The sequence below is a fragment of the Pelophylax lessonae genome (genome assembly GCF_965119305.1).
Source record: "Pelophylax lessonae genome assembly, chromosome: 7".
Lineage (NCBI taxonomy): Eukaryota > Metazoa > Chordata > Amphibia > Anura > Ranidae > Pelophylax > Pelophylax lessonae.
Genome location: NC_138774.1, coordinates 112,181,262 through 112,198,764, shown reverse-complemented (window position 1 = coordinate 112,198,764; position 17,503 = coordinate 112,181,262). Strand labels below are relative to the sequence as shown.

Sequence of the window (17,503 nt, the reverse complement as noted above, 5' to 3'; positions counted from 1 at the left end):
TGGCAGGTAACACAGCTCTTATATATGTATTCTAAATTTGTAAAAAGTGAAGACTCGCTATGAGTTAAAATGGTTGTAAAGGTTTGAGGTTTTTTACCTTCAGACATTCTATGCTTAAAAAAGTAAAAAAAAAAAACTATGTACTGCCAGCCCCCCCATCCATCCCTACCGCTTAACACTCATCTGAGCCTCTTCTGAATCCAGCAATGTGTAACAGCCTCAGCTGTCCTAGGTCTCTCTCCTCATTGGCAGAGACTGGCTCCCGCTACTGTCAATTACAGCCAGTGAGCCAATGAAGAGAGCAGGGGCGGGCTGTGCTACGGCTCTGTGACTTAGGCTCCATGCACACAGGGCGTCATAAAAACGTGCTCCAAAGCAGTTTCTTGACGCCGGGAAAAAGCAGCTGTAAAAACATGCTTTCAGTAGCTTTTTCCATTCGCGTTATTGCACGTTTGGCCACGTAGCTTTCAGCAGCGTTTTTTCTGCCTCCATTCAAAATCAATGGTTCCCTATGTGAGCCTATTGATTTGAATGGAAGTCGCACTGCAAGTCGGATCAGGATGATGCGACTTGCGCTGTGAGAATCTTGAGGGGGAACTCCACGCCAAAATGGGGAAAAAAACGGCGTGGGGTTCCCCCCCAGGTTCCAAACCAGGCCCTTCGGGTCTGGTATGGAATTTGAGGGTAGCCCCACGCCGATAAAAACGGCATGGGGTCCCCCCCAAAATCCATACCAGACCCTTATCCGAGCATGCAGCCCGGCAGGCCAGGAAAGGGGAGGGGACAAGCGAGCGGCCCCACCCCCCCTGGACCATACCAGGCCACACGCCCTCAACATGGGGGGGTGTGGGTGCTTTGGGGCAGGGGGGGGGCTCTGCACCCCCCCCCCACCTCAAAGCACCTTGCCCCCATGTTGATGAGGACAAGGGCCTCATCCCACAACCCTGGCTGGTGGTTGTGGGGGTCTGCGGGCAGGGGGCTCATCGGAATCTGGAAGCCCCCTTTAACAAGGGGGCCCCCCAGATTCCGGACCCCTCCATATGTGAATGGGTATGGGGTACACTGTACCCCTACCCATTCACCCCATAAAAGGCAGTGTGTGTAAATAACGACAAGAGACGTTTTAAAAAGTTTATTAAAAATCATCTGCTCTTCTCCGCCCTCCTGCCCTTTTGCCTCCTCTGGTCTTCTTCCTCCGGTCCTCCTCCGACGCCGTCACTGGTGATTATGCCGGTCTCTGCAGCTTATTATATAGTCATTAGGGGCGAGGCCTCCCGGTGACGTCACCTGTAGGCCACGCCCCCTTATGTCACCGGCATTGTCGGTGGCATAAGGGGCGGGGCCTCACCGAGAGGCCCCACCTCTAATGGCTATATAACAAGCTGCAGAGACCGGAGAGCGGCATAATCACCGGTGACAGCGGAGGAGGACCGGAGGAAGAAGAAGACCACACTGCCTTTTTTACACACACTGCCTTTTATGGGGTGAATGGGTAGGGGTACAGTGTACCCCATACCCATTCACATAGGGAGGGGGTCCAGGATCTGGGGGGCCCCCTTGTTAAAAGGGGCTTCCAGATTCCGATGAGCCCCCTGCCCGCAGACCCCCACAACCACCAGCCAGGGTTGTGGGGATGAGGCCCTTGTCCTCATCAACATGGGGGCAAGGTGCTTTGAGGTGGGGGGTGCAGAGCCCCCCCCCCTGCAACGTTATTCAGCCTTTAGCAGCATCAGACGTTTTTACAGCTTGACGCTGCAGCTCCAGAACGCACAGTTCCTGGGATTTTTTTGGAGCTGTAAAACGCCTATGCCACTTGGAGCTCCTAAAAGCTCTATGTGTGCATGAAGCCATAGAACAACATGGATGGGCGTTCTGCAGCTGCAAAAAAAAAAAAAAAAACGTCTGACGCTGCTAACAGCAGCTCCAAAAAAGTCCAGTGTGCACGAGGCCTTATGAACGCATAGACCGAGGAGTGAGCATGCACCAGTGCCCCCATAGCAAGCGGGAGAGACAGCAGCTATGCCTGCCCCACTCCTCTGCTGCCCATTAGCAGAAGCCTTTGTATTTTGTCAATGTGTTCACATAATACCAAGGCTTCTGTGACTGGGCAAGAAGAGATAGGGATAGCTGATGCAGTGACTCTCCTGTTCATGTTGCAGAGCTCAGAAGTATCTGCATCTTTCTCCTGAAACTAGTGATAGCAGTCTTTCAGGAGTACTATAAAGCAGTCAGATATAGAGCTAAACCCAGGAGGCGTCATTCGCCTCTCTGTATAGATATTGAAATACAGCGCCTAGCCTCTATTAGGGTACTGATACCCTTTACTAAAGGATAATAGGGTCTCACCATATACATTCACCTCTTTGGACTTAACTCCGTATGTCTTCATTTTATTTTCCAAAAAAAGCTCAGTTCCTGGAATTCACCTAAACATCCGCAAAAGTGAATTTACTCTAATGTCTACCTTATGGTACTGCATTGCCTTGATATTTTTTCCCCTTCAATTATCTAGTTATTTGAAAGCAGGACATAAGCTCCAATTTCCCCCACGCAGGAGCTGAGAAACTTTCACAGAGTATCAAATATATAATAGGTCGTTGAACAGAACAAAAATTGTGTAGAATACAGTCAGGTAAAATGTCAGGGCCCTTTCCAAATCCTGGCTATGTAGGGCAACAGGTTCCCTCAAGACTGGCTTTCCTAGCATGGATGCAGCCAGGGAGGGCATTAGAGGAAGGGGGAGAAAGCAAGGGGGGAGAAGGGACAGGAGGTAACATGGACTCAGGAGCATCTTAGATGTCCATTATAAACAGCCAAAACTGATAGGGTGCAAAAAAGGAAAGGAATACTCGATCCAAGTGTAGCACTACCCCCTAGAGAGCCACTGATAATTACACTTCTTGGGTTCCCCTGGGTTACCCCTAGCAACAGAAAGCAGATGAACATCAAAAACAGTCCTTGGCTCAGTCAATGATCAGTCTAGGGGATGTGTTTTTTTGTGTTTTATTTAGAACTGGGATACTTCCACCGTTAACTATGCACAAATCCTGAGGACAACTGACTGTAGAATGCGGCAAGGCCACTGCTTCCCCTTGCCACTGAAGTGAAGTTAGATTAACTGTTCTCGCTTTAATATACTCCCCAGGGTTAATAACTTGGCACCCCCTTTATTTTCACTGCCTGTGTGCTGACTCCAGCCACTGGAGTGGTCCCCTTTCTGGGCAGACCCATTGGCAAGCTCCCCTGTACTCATGGACACGGTTTTTCCAGAGTTGCTCTGCCTTCACCTCCTCAGTCAGCTTCCACTGGACCTCTTGAATTCAGCCACACTTTGTTGGTCCACTAGACTGACTGTGACCACCTTCCACACTTTTAGAAGAAAGCCATCACCCTCCTTCTGGGACTGGGCTTCCCGCCCAAAGACCCCCTGCCACACGTGCTCCTGGCTTTTATACCCTATCCCAGGATGCACCTCCGTGCAAACCCACTGAGACAGAACAAAAGCCTGTATATCATTGGCCAGGTTTCCTCCACTGTCCAACAAGCCTCCTCACTGGATACAGTGGGGACACTCCCTCAGCCCACATGAATCACACATCGAGCACACCCAGCAGGCCTAACTACTGATCAGGCTCCCCTGATAAGCAGATAGAGCAACTACGTTTTACCTGCCTAGCACCTACCTAGGAGGGTGCTACACAGGGATCCCAGATTTTGAGAAACTTAAGACTGGGAGTTCTTGAAAATGCTAGATCTTTGTTTATGAATTCTTAGGGCAATCATACAATCTTTCACTCCTTGAAAAAGAACACTCAGTGCCTTGATATATTTATCCTTTATTGACCTATTGATGATTAAAAAAGAGCTGACAATATACATCCAAATGTTTTACAGTACTTTGCTTGGCCACCTTCTACAATAAATGGCCCGATATACCCAAAACTGATATTTCCCACATCTCTTTGGAATTCTAGTGGTTAAGGCTCCATGTACACGGGACGTTAGAAAAAACGTCCTGCAAAGCTATTTCTGACGCTGGGAAAAAGCAGCTGTTAAACGTGCTTTCAGTAGCTTTTTCCATTTGCGTTATTGCACGTTTGGCCACGTTGCTTTTAGCAGCGTTTTTCTGCCTCCATTCAAAATCAATGGCTCCCTATGGGAGCCTATTGATTTGAATGGAAGGCGCACCGCAAGTCAGATCAGGATGTTCCGACTTGCGGCGCGACCTGCACTGTGAGAATCTTGAGGGGGAACTCCACCCAAAAATGGGGAAAAAATTGCGTGGGGTTCCCCCCCCAGGTTCCAAACCGGGCCCTTCGGGTCCAGTATGGAATTTGAGGGTAGCCCCACGCCGAAAAAACGGCGTGGGGTCCCCCCCAAAATCCATACCAGACCCTTATCCGAGCATGCAGCCCGGCAGGCCAGGAAAGGGGAGGGGACGAGCGAGCGGCCCCACCCCCCCTGGACCACACCAGGCCACATGCCCTCAACATGGGGGGGTGTTGGTGCTTTGGGGCAGGGGGAGCTCTGCACCCCCCACCTCAAAGCACCCTGCCCCCACGTTGATGAGGACAAGGGCCTCATCCCCACAACCCTGGCCGGTGGTTGTGGGGGTCTGCGGGCAGGGGGCTGATCGGAATCTGAAGCCCCCTTTAACAAGGGGGCCCCCCAGATCCCGGACCCCCTCCCTGTGTGAATGGGTATTGAGGTACACTGTACCCCTACCCATTCACCCCATAAAAGATAGTGTATGTAAATAATGACAGGAGACGTTTTGGAAAGTTTATTAAAAATCTTCATCCGGCTCTTTGGGGTCTTCTCCTCTCCGGGGGTCTTCTGCTCTTTTGCTGTCCGCCCTTCTGCTGTCCTCTCTTCTTGTCTTCTCCTCTCCGGGGGTCTTCTGCTGTCTTCTCTCCGTGGGGTCTTCTGCTCTTTTGCTGTCCGCCCTTCTGCTGTCCTCTCCTCTCCGGGGGTCTTCTGCTGTCTTCTCTCCGTGGGATCTTCTGCTCTTTTGCTGTCCGCCCTTCTGCTGTCCTCTCCTCTCCGGGGGTCTTCTGCTGTCTTCTCTCCGTGGGGTCTCCTGCTCTTTTGCTGTCCACCCTTCTGATGTCCTCTCTTCTTGTCTTCTCCTCTCCGGTCTTCTGCTCTTGTGCTGTCGGCTGTCGGCTGTCGGCTCTCCTTCTTCCTCCGGTCCTCCTCCGACGACGTCTTCAGCGATTATGCCGGCCTCTGGTCTCTGCAGCTTATTATATAGCCATTAGGGGCGTGGCCGCCAGATGACGTCATCGGGAGACCACGCCCCTTGTGTCACATGTGACGTCACATGTGACACAAGGGGCGTGGTCTCCCGATGACGTCATCTGGCGGCCACGCCCCTAATGGCTATATAATAAGCTGCAGAGACCAGAGGCCGGCATAATCGCTGAAGACGTCGTCGGAGGAGGACCGGAGGAAGAAGGAGAGCCGACAGCCGACAGCACAAGAGCAGAAGACCGGAGAGGAGAAGACAAGAAGAGAGGACATCAGAAGGGCGGACAGCAAAAGAGCAGGAGACCCCACGGAGAGAAGACAGCAGAAGACCCCCGGAGAGGAGAGGACAGCAGAAGGGCGGACAGCAAAAGAGCAGAAGACCCCACGGAGAGAAGACAGCAGAAGACCCCCGGAGAGGAGAAGACAAGAAGAGAGGACAGCAGAAGGGCGGACAGCAAAAGAGCAGAAGACCCCCGGAGAGGAGAAGACCCCGAAGAGCCGGATGAAGATTTTTAATAAACTTTCCAAAACGTCTCCTGTCATTATTTACATACACTATCTTTTATGGGGTGAATGGGTAGGGGTACAGTGTACCTCAATACCCATTCACACAGGGAGGGGGTCCGGGATCTGGGGGGCCCCCTTGTTAAAGGGGGCTTCCAGATTCCGATCAGCCCCCTGCCCGCAGACCCCCACAACCACCGGCCAGGGTTGTGGGGATGAGGCCCTTGTCCTCATCAACATGGAGGCAAGGTGCTTTGAGGTGGGGGGTGCAGAGCTCCCCCTGCCCCAAAGCACCAACACCCCCCCATGTTGAGGGCATGTGGCCTGGTGTGGTCCAGGGGGGGTGGGGCCGCTCGCTCGTCCCCTCCCCTTTCCTGGCCTGCCGGGCTGCATGCTCGGATAAGGGTCTGGTATGGATTTTGGGGGGGACCCCACGCCGTTTTTTCGGCGTGGGGCTACCCTCAAATTCCATGCCGGACCCAAAGGGCCTGGTTTGGAACCTGGGGGGGAACCCCACGCAGTTTTTTTTCCCCATTTTTGGCGTGGAGTTCCCCCTCAAGATTCTCACAGTGCAGGTCGCGCCGCAAGTCGGATCCGACTTGCGGTGCGACTTCCATTCAAATCAATAGGCTCCCATAGGGAACCATTGATTTTGAATGGAAGAAAAAAAACGTATAACGTGGCTGAACGTAGGTTCATCACGTTCAGTCACGTTTAGTCACGTTCGGCCGCGTTTCTGCGTTTGAAACGTCGGGAAACACACGTTCAAACGCAATATAATTGCGTTCTAAAAAAAGTCCCTGAACGCAACTGCCTGCAAATGACTGTAAACTACCATGTGTACATGGACAGATAAGATAACATGGAGCTGCGTTCAGGGACTTCTGAAAAAAACGCCCAACTGCTCCTAAACGTCCATTTCCAGCGTCCCGTGTACATGGAGCCTAAAACTCTGTACCTACATTCTTCTTGTCTATGTTAGTTGTGCAATCGTCATTGCAAGATAATAAGATTTTCCTATTTTTGTTACACTTGACATTAAGAAGGAAGCAAGAGAGTACAGACAAGCACAGAAAATGCCAGTTGATGTTGCCTGTTATCTAGTAAGCTCCTGTCTCCTTGTAGTGAGCTGACAACGCAGCCTCTGCTGCAGTGTCATCAGCCCTCCCCAATTTCTCCCCTGCTAGGCTACAAAACCCACCAAGCGCCTCTCCTCATCCCCAGAACACCCCCATGTTCTGTAGTCCAGCAGAGGAGAAATGGGAAAAAAACTGCTAATACTGCTTGGGAGCTCACAGTGGAAAAAGCATGGTGTTACAATTATTTTTGGCAGATGTAGCAGGTATTTTTCTGTACATGCACATTTCGCCATGTCACCTCATTAAAAAAATTGCTGCATGTGTTGAGATGTACTGATATTTTGTTTTTACTTGCCCAGACATACTTCACAGTAAAACCTTCATATAATTAAAATTTCAGGTTTGGGTAGATTATTTTGAAACCAATCAGAGCAATTACCTCCCCCCCCCCCCCCCCACCCAATCCAGAAAATAGTGAAAGTTATAGAGACCAGAGTTTACAGGAAAGATTTTAGCCTTTGGCAGGTACAGCTCACATGACTAGGAATTTGAAGCCTCTGAAATCACCCCATAAAATGTTTTCACAGCGTTCCTATGTCTGATGATCTAGCTAGCAGACCAGACTGAAGCAGCTCTGCAGACTGAAAATGTACAGGAATGTTTACACTACATTACAATACTCTGTAACCCTAACCCACTCAAGAACACAGAAAGCCTTAAAGGAAAGGGGGTTATGTCAGGTGACTCGTGTCCCCTCTTGAATGCAAACACATGTGCCTTGTCTGGAAAAACATTTTCCTTCTCTCTACATGAGAAATCTGGTCACACCGGCACGTTTTCATCACATCATACTTTGATGACAGCCCCGAGGATCTCAGCTACCTAATGTGGATGGGCTAACAGGGTTAAATACGAAAAGTCAAAACAGCCTGAAGGATAGCATGCCAAAGACCTGCAGTTTAAATGAAAACTATATTGTGTGGACTCTGCAATCCAGTTGCAGGTGGTAGATTAGAGGAAGCCAAGTTATGACTGTTTTCCTAAGAACTTGAAATAGCCTGAACCACAGGATGCAAGAAGGGGAAAATGATTCTACCATATAAAGGCACTCACAATGAACTAGGAATAGTTACAAAGCAAGGGTTAGAAATCTACAGTTTAATCCAATGATCCTACAAGGGTCCAAAATGGGAAAAAAGTCAAACTTTAAGTTTTGGATAGCATGGGGAAGGGTTGACCCTCATTCAAATATTAATTACGGTCTGGCTCCATTAGTAAAAATTCCCTTAGCTCACTGTTTTGTCACGAAGACACGATGTAAATTAAAAAAAAAAAAAAACTTTCAAACTGTAATCCAGAAATAAAAACTATTTTATTTTGGATAGTGTGGGGAAGGATTAGAGCCTCTTTTAGGTTTATGTTGCCATCTCAGTGTCCATTGAGATTTTACTACTTTTGTTCAGTGACTGATACAAGGAGCAGTGGAAAATATTCCCAACCAAACACACAAAGAAAAAAACCCCTTTAGGAGGTTCTCATCTTTCCCTACTCTACCCAAAAAAAAGAAAAGCTGGATATCTGCTTTAACCTAAGCGCCAAAAGCAAAGCAATACAAAACAGGCCGGGCGTGATATTAAATTAAAAGAAAAGAAACCTTAAAGTAGATGGAAAGGCTAAAAGTGGATTTTAAAGCATTCAATGCATTCTCTGCATTAAGATAAAATAAAAAAAAAAAAAAAAACAGTATGCTGCTCTCTCCCAGCCCCTCTTATACTTACCTGAGCCCAATCTTGCTCCAGAAATGGGAATGAGAGCAGCGGCTCTCTTGGCTGTCTTTCCTCATTGGGCAGAAAGGCCGCAGCTGGAACCATTGGCTCCTGCTGCTGTAAATCACAGCCAGTGAGGAGGGAGCAGGAGGTGGGGCTAAGCCAATGCACACACAAAGCCAGCTCGGGAGCGAGCCCACACGTGTGCCCCATAGCAAGCAGCTTGATACAGGGGCACTTGTCAGGGGAGAGGAGCAGATAGTTCCAGCCAGGGACCCAAAAAGAGGAGGATTGTGGTTGCTCTGTTCATAACCATTGCACAGAGCAGGTAAGCATAACATGTTAGTTAAAAAGAAATGTAAAGATTTAAAATCACTTTAAGCTGGCCATTTATCTGTATATTTCTTTGGTTTGGCCTGTGGACTGAAGGAAAGAAATCCAACAGGTTCCCCTTATCCATGCTTAACTGCGTGGATGGGTAATTACCTGGTGCGACTACTGTATTCTGACAGAAGAATGTCAGACCGAAAGGTGCCAAGAGGGCCAACCACTGACACACACACATATATAAATTACTCTTTTTCCTACTTTGTTGCCCCTCTTTGTAGCAACTTCCTGTCTACATGCATACACTCCAATGTTAGCTCGACAATGTCAATTGGCATTTAGGGCAACCATTTACTAACCAGGGTACAGTAAAAGGGTCACCTTAATTCTTTTAGTATCTTATGTGTTAGACAGCCCATACATTATTCTTTTTTTCATTCAACCAGTGAACGACCCGATTCCAAACATTTGAGGTGGATGGGGAAATCCTTCCTGTCGAGTTTTTGTATTCTGGCAGTGTAGCGATTTCCCGGCCATCAGAATAAACTGCTCAGTGCTGTAGCCTATACCCGACAGCAGTGATCAATCGGGAAAAAACTCAATATGCTGATTGTACAGAAGTCAATCAGTAGAATAACTTCTGCACAACCGTCCTGTTCATACATGGATTGAAATTCGGCCAGTTCAGCAGGGGACAGCCAAATTTCTATCCATGAATGGCCTGCTTCAGGTGAGTGGAAAGGTGCATAAAGTGTAAAGTGCCACATGGGACAAGAGAAGCAAGTCACATTACCCATATTTGGAAATCCTAGGCATTTCACCTCCCTGTAGGTGACTGAATTGAGTAGCTAGGTAATAGAGGAAAGGGGAGATTATGCTGCTGGCAATGTGGGGAGAGGAGTTGCCCTTTACATTGGTAAAGAAAAAGGTTGCATTAAGGTCACCTGGTTTTCTACCTCCCCCCCAAAAAAAAAAAAAAAAATTAAAGGTGACCTTGGTAGCATTTTCTCGTGGTTGCATGAAGAACCTGGGTTCTTTTCTTCATTAGGTACGTACTTTGAGCATCTCTATGATAGCCTATGGCAAGAAGAGAGGCGCAAAGAAGGGCAGCAGGGTACAGCAAAAACTTACACACATTAGCCCCACATACAGAACTTTTAAAGGGAATTAGAAAAAAAAAGAAAAAATGTAGAAACAGAAATTTGTGTCTGAGTAATGACATACGTTATTTGCTTCAATTTTTATAGGTCAGTGACATGGTTTGCTGTGCTTGTTCAGAAACACATAGAACACATCACCATAATGAAAATATATATTGCAAAAACAGTGGCAATGTATTTTCCAGGGAAGGATTCACTGGCCCAGAAAATGGGTTTCTCAGCAAAAACACGTCTTTCTGGAAAGTGTAACCTGCAGGCCGACTCATCAGCTGTCTACTTACTCACCCTTCCATGAAAGCTTGTTACATTAATCATTCATAGTTTGACTCAAAATGGTAAATGATCACATATGGTTAAAGAATACCCTATTGTATCGTATGTAAAACACACACAATATAGAAGCAGCATTATATTTTTATGAATATCCTCTTAATCGCCTGTAAATGAAAAGTAATGCAACTTGGCCAGGCTGTAAACATAAGCGTGAAATTAGACAGAACTTCCACACCAGGCCTATTTAAAAAGTTTTTTTTTTCCCACACTTTACCTTTTTTTGTTCAGTTTTATTCCTATTACAATGTAAACATTCCTTGTAAAAAGTAATAGGGCATGACAGGTCCTCTTTATGGAGAGATGGGGGGGTCTTTAGGTCCCCACATCCCTCCTCTAGGCCGGAAAGCCGGGAGGAAAAAAAAAAAAAAACACGATCTCAGGCACTCCAGCCGAAAACACAGCAGTGTTTACCACTTCCGGGGTCGGATGTGAGATAATGTCGCGCCCGGCCTCAGTCAGAGATGACTCTGGACCATCTGGAGGAGGGGGTGCCACAGCCTGCAAGGGGTGCCACATCCTCTCAAGCTCAAAATCAATAAATGATAGTTTTTACATGGATCTGCTAGCTGAAAAAGATATTAAACCACATAAAAGATTTAACCACTTTAATATGATGGTCACCTAAGGAGAAGCGGTTAATAGCAATCTTCCCTTAAGATTATAAGTGAATGTAGAATTTTAGTCATGTTAATTTACCTGTATAAAGGCTTCCTTGTATAGACATCCAAAAGTCTCGAGGCTGCTGCTGGGTGTGAGGTCAGCAGTCTCAGACCTGTCCCTCAAGTGGTACTCTATATACTCTTTCTAAACCTTAACTCAGGAGAACCAGATCTGTTCTCCAGATGCTCCAGGTTTTTCGGCCCAGGATGTTTTTAGGGCTTCTTGTCGAGTGTGCTTTTAGCATGCTAATGCCAGAGAACCTGAAACTTCATAAGCCATGTTAATGGCCTATCCAAACCACCCAGGGACTGAAAGCTTTTAGGCCCGCAGTCCTATTGGTCCAGGGTAGAGGATCAGCGGATGATTGGATCTCCCAAATCCCCTGATCCTCCATAATTGAGGAGGCGGCTCCTCACATCTAATCCGTGAGATTTCATTTATCTTGCATTCTTAGGGTTACCACCCAAGGATGGTAAAATCCTACTTTCTTCCTGTAAGGAAGAGGTTACCTTGGGCAGGTCTAAGGGATCTGGCCTGCGAATACTTCTATCTGGGAAGATAAAACGTAAAAGATCTTTTACCAGAAAGATCTTATGAATCTCCTACACTTCTGGCTGAAGTGACAGTTACAGGAAGCTAGTTTTGAGGACCATAACGTAAAAAGGGAACCTCTTCTATAGGTTCAACCTTATAGATCTTGTCCAGCATAAGCAGACAGGAGCTAGATAAATTAATATTTTGGCCCTATTGTAGATATCAGGCTATAAACTAACTCCTTATAGATCTGTCCGCAATTAAGCGGAAAGGAGCTGAGCCCTTTCAATACCGTAGGGTACCCAGGAGGGATACATCCCAAGACGTAAAACTACAGTGTAGGGCATACGGGTCAGACAGGTTCTGACACTGACTCTTTAGACTACCACGTCCTTACCCTTCTGGCTGAAGTGATAAACTCCCATGCACAGAGTTCCTAAAGGCCAGAGGAGGATATTTTATCCCTCTTTTAGGGTCTTATGACCTTACCAGGCTTTTAAGCAGAGGAAGACCTCTGGTATGACCTAATAAGAAAGGGACTGTGTCTTGTGGTATCTGAAGTTTCTGCCGTCAAAGTTTGAGCCTTCCATTTCCCTGGGGATATAAGGTCTGTGACAAAAGGTGATATATGTACAAATAATATCACACGTATAGAAGATTACCGATTGTGCGTTACTGACGCACTACCCCAGAGAAAAAAGGATGTAGACATGCATGCGTATATCTGAGGCGCCGCTAGATAGACTAGCTCAGGCAGGACACAACATTAACTTCATAAGTCCATATAAGGGCAGAAGGGACACCAACTACCATGTTGCGTATTGCTGATACCTGACCAGGTACCTTCATATAACCAACACACCAGAAGGAATACAAACTTTTAAGTTTTCTCATTTCTAAGGAACAATAAGGTATAGTTATATGTCCGAACACCACTATACATCCATGTCGTGGATTTTTTGATAGTCAACAGGGCACCCAGGACACTAGCCATGTCCCTGTTGTGCGTTTATACTTGGCCACCGGATGTAATCATATGGTGGCAAAACATTGTTAACAACAAAGTTGAAAATATCTGATTAGCAACCAGGTACAGCTTGACTATCCATATTTGAATGGTGTGCGATTTGCATGGTAACATGGTATAGGCATGTACCAGGCAGGCAACAAAAGTTACAACAAAATTTGCAATATTGTGTCTTATGCCGTGCATTTCTAAATGGTCACATGGTATAGCCGTGTGACTGAAATGTTACCATAAACCTCCAGAGTTTATGTATTGTCCGAAATGATACTTTGAAATGCCACTTCCAAACCTACGGTTACGTATTTCTGAATAGTAACCTGGTACAGCTGTGTCGCCGAGGTTACCAACAATCGCTTTAAAGTCGCTCCTTTTTGTTAGCACCAGTGCAGTTATAGTAGACCTGACTCTGGCCCTTGTGCATTTCTGACTTAATAGTCAGGTTACCACCAAGTAACCAACAGAAATGTTGCTACCAACAATGTAGTGCATTTCTGAAATGCTGAAGGAAAAAGGTGTAATAGGTTTTAACCGCAGACATCCCCAATTTTCCATGTGGAGCATTTTTAGTAGACAAGATACCATATAGTCGAACTAGACAGACAAAAAGACAGACAACCAAGGTTGCGTGTTTTTGATAGTCGACCACAAAACACTTCAAAGACACCAATGAGCTTCTGCATTGTGTATTTGTAAGAAGCCACCAAACCATGCAAAAAGTCAAGTTTTTTTTTTTTTTTTTTTTTGCGTGTGAGATCTTAACGAGCACAGGTCTGGAGATCAATTACTTCAGTCTCTTCGCATGAAGGGCTGGACATAAATTTGAAGACAATCAGCCCCTTAAGAGACTGGACAAACCACCATATATATATAGCTGTTTGTACAGAGACTTTTGTACTTAATAATTTATCAACTAGAGTTGCAGACAGTAATGCATCTAGTTCGACCCGGGATGGGTAGTAGTTCAAACACTAGGGGTCCCACCCCTTAAGTTTTGTTCTACTGGTGCGACTTGTCATGCGACCTTCCCTGGTCCTGTGCGACATAAGACTGCAGCGACTCTTACCAATAAAAGGTGACTGCACCAGCCTGACACGACCTCTAGTCAGAAACTGCAATATTAGATCAAAAAATTGCATACAAAAAAAGGCGTATCCAGGTCGCACTGTAAATCGCACTGCCAATCACATGACTTTTGGCAGTGTAGATGTAGCCTTACACACCAAAGCCAAGTCTGTTTTTAATCCCTTAGGAATGAGTAGCTTGCTTAGTGGTAGCAGTAGCCTATAAGAATTCTAAGGCTGGATAAACACAATACAACCCTCGTTGTTAGATTACTTTCAGATTTATCTTCTCCATGTAGTGCACGGATCTGCCCGACTGCATACACACCGAAAAAGTCCATACAGTGCCACACCCTTCTCAGAGTTAAAAAAGCTCACAGCACTTTCTGATTTAGTCAGGAAGCTTTTTTGGCAAAGGTCCAGCTGCAGTCTTTGGTGTAATTAGGGATCTGCTGCTGAGCTCCCTAGGATTACCACGGCCCCAGGTTTGCTTACTATCCTCCTGAACACATGGAAGGGGAGACTCACATTAAACCTGAGGCCTCTTTACCAGCCAGCTTAATATCCCACCTGGGGATTTCGCAAGGGAAGAGAAAACCAACACCAGATCGCTCTTCCTGCTCATAGTAAGTCGGCTACATGCTCCCAGAGGGAGAAAGTGTTTATACTAAACCTGAGACCTTATCAGCTAGCTTAATATCCCATCTGGGGATTTCGCCCATCTGGGGATTTCGCAGGGGAAGAGGAGACCACCACCAGGTCGCTCTTCCTGCTCATAGTAAGCCGGCTACATGCTCCCCCACGGGAAGCATGGCTCTAGCTTAATATCCCATCTAGGGAATTCACAGGAGAAGAGGAAACCACTACCAGATCACTCTTCCTGTTCACAGTAAAAAATTTTTTTTTTTTTTTTTTTTTGGCTACAGGTCCCGCTGAGGGAACATATGGGCACTTACCAAGGATTGCTTAATGCTGGTATTAGTCCCAAACAGTCAAGAAACAGAGCACTCACCTGGTTCCGACTGGGCTTACCTGTAGCCACCTAAACCAACTTTCCCCCTCCTCTCACATGAGGAGGGTTGTGGTAGGCGTCCTTGCTTTGCAGCTGTCCGGATGCATCACATGAGGTGGGTTGCCTTCCCCCTCTTTCTTTTATTATACATGGACCATAGAAAGGACACTAAGTCCGACTAAGGTCTGGTAAACGGGACTCAAAATATTAGGTCCAGGTCCTTATTAATAAGACTCGGTTTTATTGGTAACAGTTCATTTACACAGATGAGGGGTAAACGCCTTTTAGCAGGACAGGACCTGACCTTGGTCCCTTGCTAAGCCAGTTTCCCCATTAAAGCCCTTTCGAGATCTTTGCGAGATCCTCCCAAGTGCTTATTTTCCTTCCTTCTCATTTTTGGAATTCCCGTTCCCTATTTTCTCAGTCTACCTACTCAACCTTCTTTCTACCCCTCTCTTTTCTTATTTGAAATATTGCAATATTTATCTTTTGGTCAGACATCCCTAGTCCTACACTTAATATAACCCCCCTACCCAACGCCTACATCCTTTGGGACTTCCAAAAATTGGGCTGCAGTCAGAGAGAGTCTCCGCCTATTACAACTGATCTATTATATTCAGCATTTTTTTACTTGTTTGTCATTATACGGTTTGCATTTCCTGGTATTGGATTACTCCTCTCACTATTCACCTTGCTTCTAATGAGTCCGATGTGGAAAATCCCAAGATGTAATGACCATTTATGCAAGTCATAGCTCTCTTAGACTGTATGCTTACTAAAAAAAATCTGAAAAAGCTATGGGAGGTTTTAGCTTACCCTCATCCTATCATATACTTCCCCTCACTTCTTGTCACACTAAAAATGTTATCAGAAAAGTAGTGAGAAGAAACCCCCAATGACACAAAACAAAATGCTGGGATTCGGTTTTCATCTCAATCCAAGGCTCAAAGAAAAGGGTTTGGCTAGAGATGTTCTTTTGAGTTCTGAAAACAGACAAATTAAAGTAGAAGGACAAAAAAAAAAAAAAAAAGCAAGACACTTTCCACTATCTAATAAGGAAAGATTATACCAAGGATGGATAACCCTAAACTTCCAGCAAAACGTCTGCTAGAACCATTTTGTTAATGTTCTGCCAAGTTCAATAAACTCCACAAGTATATTCAATCCCAGATTTCTCAGTGCCACGATATGACAGATACTTCGTGTTCTTTATTCCTTGAGTCAGTTCCTGCAATGCCACAGAGCAAGAAAACAGTGTGCATGTGGTTCCATTTATACTGTGTTCCTCTCTCATTACACACGCCCTTTCAGGACAATGAAGGCAGCCTGAATAATGTGTGCAGTAAATTAATTTTCTATGCAAAAAAAAAACACTGTGCTACAGCAATATTTTGACTACTTAGTTGAATTGACACACAGGAAATTACTGGATTGTTATGTGACTCAGAGAATAGGGAAGATTTACAGAGACATGCTTAAAATAGAATTCTGCTAGCTAGGCAAAGGAAGGAGAGTGTAAAACTTTACTTTGCATAGCACCCAAAAGAGATAATTACTTTTAGATCTGAACTCAAATCCAGGGTCCCACAGCTTCACACTTGTCTAGCCATGAGTCATCTGTAGACACTAGTCTGTGGCTCCCACATGGGCATCCATACTGTCCATCCAAGGTCCACATGCAAAATATTGATCTACATCCAGATATGCTGGCAGTGAAATAGTACTGCATGTATACCAAAGATTTTAGTCAATCGGTGCAGCAGAGATGCACCAGAAGACCAAATGAAGGACTTACACTTTGCTTGCCAACAGAAAACATAAGATGTTTTTGCGATAGATAGATAGATAGATAGATAGATAGATAGATAGATAGATAGATAGATAGATAGATAGATAGATAGATAGATAGATAGATAGATAGATAGATAGATAGATAGATAGATAGATAGATAGATAGATAGATAGATAGATAGATAGATAGATAGATAGATAGATAGATAGATAGATATAGCAAGCTGTTGCATAGGTGCTCTGCCAACTACCCAAAAGGAAAAATTAGATTTTTTAATTACCGTAAAATCCATTTCTGATGTTCGACTGACAAAGCTCCCGGTATTCATTACCATTGGGTTATACTGCCCCCTACAGGAGTATGACACTAGGCAGAAAACAATTCTGGCTACACCCATAGGCAGTCCCAGAGGGTATACTCCCTCTCTCTGCTATAGAGACTCAGTTTTGTAACCAGCAGTGTCAGGAAAACATTAACTCCAGAGGGGTGGGTGCTGTGTCGGTCAATGAACATCACAGAAATTGATTTTACGGTAAGTCAAAAATCCCATTTTCAGAAATAGCTGCCCACAGGGCTCCACTGTCATGACCCCTGCCATATTCAGTGGCAAACCACAGCAAAATGGCCGCCAGACTACACAAATATGGCCGCCATGTATAGAACACAGGCTACAACAAAATGGAGGCACCACAAGGCATACAGGGACCAAGGATTGGGAGACCAGGCCTCAAGGAAAGATCCAGCCAGGCCAGGGGCCTTGGCAGGAGCCCCTGCCAGGTAAAACCCCCCTTGCACAGTCGATTGTCTGGTCACCGGTGGCGAACCCCCCCTGGCCCCCATCACCAGTCAGCGCCCTGCCCCCACCCTTGGAAAGTGGCCAGACCCCCCAAACAGCCCCAGTGTATGTGGAAGGGGGGGCAGGATGAGGGACTCTGCAAGGGGGTGCCTGTGGGAAGGAGGGGAACCCGGGGGTCTGACCATCCCAAGGAGGGGCCTAT

At 46.1% G+C, this 17,503-nt stretch overlaps 1 protein-coding gene across 1 annotated transcript in view; it reads right to left on the bottom strand.

Annotated features, from left to right (window-relative positions):
* Positions 1-17,503, bottom strand: part of PLS3 (plastin 3) — a 254,813-nt gene that overhangs the window by 127,386 nt on the left and 109,924 nt on the right. The window lies entirely within an intron of this gene.